We start from the raw sequence: 4,842 nt of genomic DNA, 5'->3' as shown, positions 1-4,842 counted from the left end.
ACCTCAGGCGGGGCGGGACCCCCGCTGACTAACGCAGGACTCTGCCAGGAGGGATGCCAGACAATACACCCTCTCCCCCTCTAAACGCCCCTCCACTGCTACCTGGAGAGTGAAACAGGGAGCCCGAACTTCCCACAAAACTATCCTCATGCCGGCCCGCGTGGCTCTGTGGTTGAGCGTCAACCCATGAACCAGGAGGTCACGGTTCGATTCCCATCAGGGCACAGGCCCGGGTTGTGGGCGTGGTCCCCACCCTGGGGCGTGCGTGCAGGAGGCAGCCGGTCAGTGATTCTCTCTCATCGCTGATGTTTCTCTCTCTCCCTCCCTTCCATCTGAGATCAATAAAACCCTGTTTGTCCATGTCTGGGCCAGGCTGTGCTGTTGGCGAGCCCTCCGACTGTGCCAGGGCCTCGGGTCCTCCCCAGCAGCGTCTGCTGTGAAACCGACAAGTGGATCTTAGCCTGGCATTTCCACAAGGAACGCCGGCCCGAGTGTGGCTGGGATGTCGCACTAACTCATGCAAAGGCCCCAAACACGACAGCGCCTCCGAGGGGGGCGTGATCACCGCGCGCCTGGGGTCGGCCCCTCCGGCGCTCCGAGCCTCTCACCACGGGTGGCCACAGCAGGTCCCGCCTCTGGCCCCGGGAGCAAGCAGCTCGCCGGGGAGGCGTTTTCTCAGGAAGGGAAGATGAACACCCACCAGAATTCCCCCGCCAAAGCACATCTCTTTCTCGCTAACCACAAACTCTGCCAAAATCTGTTCTACATAATCGTGCTTCCGTTACTTCCTCTTTCTCCGAATGGACACGTTTTACCTTGCAAATCGTGTGTGTGTGCGTGAGTGTGTGTGCGTGTGTGTGTGTGCGTGTGTGTGAGTGAGAGAGAGGCAGCGTGTAAAGATCACAACACAACCTTAAAGAACATCCGCAGAACCACATTGAAAGGCGATACCACCCTAAAAAAAGGCCACGACAAAGACGCAAGTCTGCTCACACATCCGAGCCCGTTCTGTGCAGCAGGTACTCTAGGCCTGGGCCCGGGGGAGGAACCAGTTCCTTCCGGAGGAGCCGGGATGGGAGCGTGTGGGGGGCAGGGAGGGGACTGCCGAGCGCGGGCAGAGCTGTGAGGTCCGAGTTCATCACAGGCCAGTGTGGACGTCTTCAGAGCAACTCAGTGGACTCAACAAATGTATGAGGCAGGAGTGGGCGAGGGCGGCGGCGTGGAGGGCACGGAAATCACCCGGCATGCAGGCAGGGCGGGCGGTGGCGGGCGGCGAGGGTGACCGGCAGGGCTCTGGCCTTACCCCACAGGCCACCAGGAGGCAGCCGGGTTTCTGCAAAGACAAACAGCTGGGGAGCTTCCTGGTGGAATGAACGGAATGCCGCGGGATGCGCTGCTCAAGTGCAGACGGAAGCCACACGCCTGGTCCCAAGACCGGGCCGGGGCGCGCAGGGTTGCGGAGAGCAGGGCCAGGTGCACGGTGTGGCCCGTGCAAGGTTCTGTCATGTGTGGTGCCGTCGGACAGGACAAGCACGCGCGTCACGTCCTCTCTGCCATTCCCACTCTAAGTCACAGTCGCTGAGTTTATGGCTCAGAGAGGCCCCGGGACAAGCGCTCCTCCCGCACCGGCCGGGAACAGAACGTTCTGGTCAGTCAGCTACTTCGATAGCTAGAGCTTCCATAAACTCACAGAGGGCTACGTCCAAGTACAGGAAGAACTGCTACACAAACCAGCAAGAGAGAAAGGCACTCCCGTGAGAAAACAGGCAAAAGATAGGAACAGGCAGTCCAGAACCATCCACGGTGAAATTACTACAAGAAACTAAACTTCAAGGAACTAATTAATAGTCAAGGAGACGCCAATCAAAACAAAAATGAAACACGTTCTTCACTTTTCTGAGTCTGAAGGGAGTTTAAAAGACAGGATTTCGTGTTGATGAGCTTGTGGGAAAGGATGCGTTTAATCCACAGCTAATACTGTATAAACTGGCCATGGCCAACCAGCGGGTAATTGGTCAGTATCCACTAAAACAAAGAGTGTGCAGCCCAGCTGGTGTGGCTCGGTGGTTGAGCGTTGACCTATGAACCAGGAGGTCATGGTTCGAGTCCTGGGCAGGGCACATGCCCGGGTTGCAGGCTCGATCCCCAGTGGGGGGCCTGCAGGAGGCAGCCAATCCATGATTCTCTCTCATCATTGATGTTTGTATCTCTCCCCCTCTCCTTTCCCTCTCTGAAATCAATAAAAATATGTGTATATGAAAAAGAGTGCAAACCCTACGACCCTGCAATCCACTCTTAGAGTATCTCAATAGTTGGCAGAATAATGGACCCCAAGATGCCCCCATGCTCACCCCCAGAACCTGGGGCTCTGTGAGGTTACATGGTAAAGAGCCCAGTGTAACCCCAGGGACCGTCACATGGAACAGGGGACAGGACAGGGAGAACCAGAGGTGACACATGGGAACACTGTAGCCACAGCCACAGGGGAAAGGGCACCGGCCACAAGCCATGCCAAGGCCTCGGGAGCTGCAAAAGGCCGGGAAACGGGTCCCCCAGGGCCTCCGGGCGGAACGCAGCTGGGCCGCACTGGGGTTTCGCCCAGGAAAACCCACTTTCAGCTACCGACCATCAGACTGTGAGGAGATCGATGCATGTGGCTTAAGCCGCTGAAGGTGTGGTAGCCTGTTACCGCGGCCGCAGGAAACTAATACACTCCCCTGGGGAGGCACGGGCGGACAGGGAGGTGTGTGTCTTCTGAGCCCACAGACATAAAAAGGACACAAACAGGACTGGCAGGGCCCCCCAAACCGAGAGCGACGGCCTCCTCCAGGAAAGAGGGGGACTGCATGGGGGCGAGACTTCCACCTAAACTCTAACCGTCTTTCTTTAAAAGAAAATGTGTTTGTGCATGTAGTTCACACTTCAACGTTAAATTCTTAGGAGGGACTTACCATTCACGGGTTAAAGGTCAGAGTTACAGTATGATGGGAAATGCTGAAAACCACAGGGAACGCCGTCATTTTATTTTTTCTGACAATCCCAAAGGTGCTTCAGAGCTGCAGACCTCACGGTCCCCACAGTTAACGCTGACGATGCGGACACCACACCGGAGAAGCGGAAATTCGCTCGTATCCGTAAACCACAACTCCCGCTCCCTCAACCGCGAAAACCAACCTCTCCTCAAGTGCGAGACGCACATTGTCCCTGGACCAAGTTCACTCCCAAAGGCTGCGGTTCTCACACTCCGGCCCCCCTGCCTGGCCCCCCCCACGACACGCCCCTGAACCGTGCCCATGCGGGCACTTGCCTCTGGCTTGGTTTTCCGAGTGTGCAAAGGTTTGCCCACCACTTCCCCTGCCTCACAGGACGGGTGAAGGTGTGGGATGGAAGGAAATGACGGGCCACGTCCGCGGTCCGTGGACCCCCTCTGAGACTCTCCCTGCTGCGGGAAAGCTGCCCTGTCCCCACCGGGAGCCGCCTAACGAAACCACCGCCTCAAGGCAGGCCAGCTGCCTGGGAAGTCCCAGGAAGTCACAGGAGGGCGGTCGGGCCGTAAATGACACCGTCAGGGCAGCCATGGGTGAGCCCTGCATGAAGCACCCAGTGCAGTCAGTCCCTGCACCCGCAGGAGGACACCCTGACGCCACCACACGCAGGGCCTCTGGGCTGCGTTACCCGCGGGGAGCGAGCGTTCCCACCCAATCACCACTTCCCCGTGTGACCGGCCAGGGGTCCAGGCTGGGCTCAACGGTGTGACGTCACGAACACAGTGTTCTAACCGGCAGCGGGGCTATCACATGCTTCCCCTCCCAGAGCTCCAAGCGGAGGAGAAAGGCCACGGGGCGGGGGCGAGGGGGCTGCTGTCCAGACTGACTCACCCAGGGCTTCCCATCACGGGCCAGCCCAGCGCAATGCCCCCCTGAACACCCCAGCAGCTTCAGCCTCCCTTTCCCCCAATGAACACACTAGAGCAGTTATTCTCAACCTTCCTAATGCCGTGACCCTTTAACACAGTTCCTCATGTTGTGGTGACCCCCAATTTCATTGTTACAAATTGAACATCCTTAAAACATAGTGACTAGCCGAAACCGGTTTGGCTCAGTGGATAGAGCGTTGGCCTGCGGACTGAAGGGTCCCAGGTTCGATTCCGGTCAAGGGCATGTACCTGGGTTGCGGGCACATCCCCAGTAGGAGATGTACAGGAGGCAGCTGATCGATGTTTCTCTCTCATCGATGTTTCTGACTCTCTCTCTCACTCTCTCTCCCTTCCTTTCTGTAAAAAATCAATAAAATATATTTTTAAAAAAAACATAGTGACTAATCACAAAAACAATATGTAATTATATAGGTACTTTCCGATGGTCTTAGGCGACCCCTGTGAAAGGGTCGTTCGACCCCCAAAGGGGTGGCGACCCACAGGTTGAGAACCGCTGCCCTAGCGCCTCAAGAACTCAGGGTCACCTCGTCAGGCACCCCCGGCGGAGTCCTCCACCTGTGTGCCCCTCTGCCAAGAAGAAACAGCAAGTCACACCGACACCCACCTGCATGTCCCCTCCAGTGAGGGGAGGGCGGGGGCATTAAACACGGCAGCCTGGGAGAGCCGCGCCGCCCGCATGCTTCTCGGTGTCCACGCCCATCCACTCCGAAGCGCACTTACGGGCAATGGGACGGTTTACGGAGGAGAGCGCCCACGTCCCGAGCGACCGGGGTACTGGCCGAGCCTCGCAGGTCCAGGCGCGGTGCCCACGCCGTGGGCAGGGTGGCACCGAAGAAGCGTGGGGCGGGCAGACGCGCTGCCCCGGGGTCCGGACAGCCCCGGGAAGAGGCGGCAGGAGTGTGCGG

This window comes from Myotis davidii, unplaced genomic scaffold, assembly GCF_000327345.1.
Source record: "Myotis davidii unplaced genomic scaffold, ASM32734v1 scaffold399, whole genome shotgun sequence".
NCBI classification, from domain to species: domain Eukaryota; kingdom Metazoa; phylum Chordata; class Mammalia; order Chiroptera; family Vespertilionidae; genus Myotis; species Myotis davidii.
The sequence above is the reverse complement of the archived record's forward strand: the minus strand, read 5'-3'. Positions refer to the sequence as shown.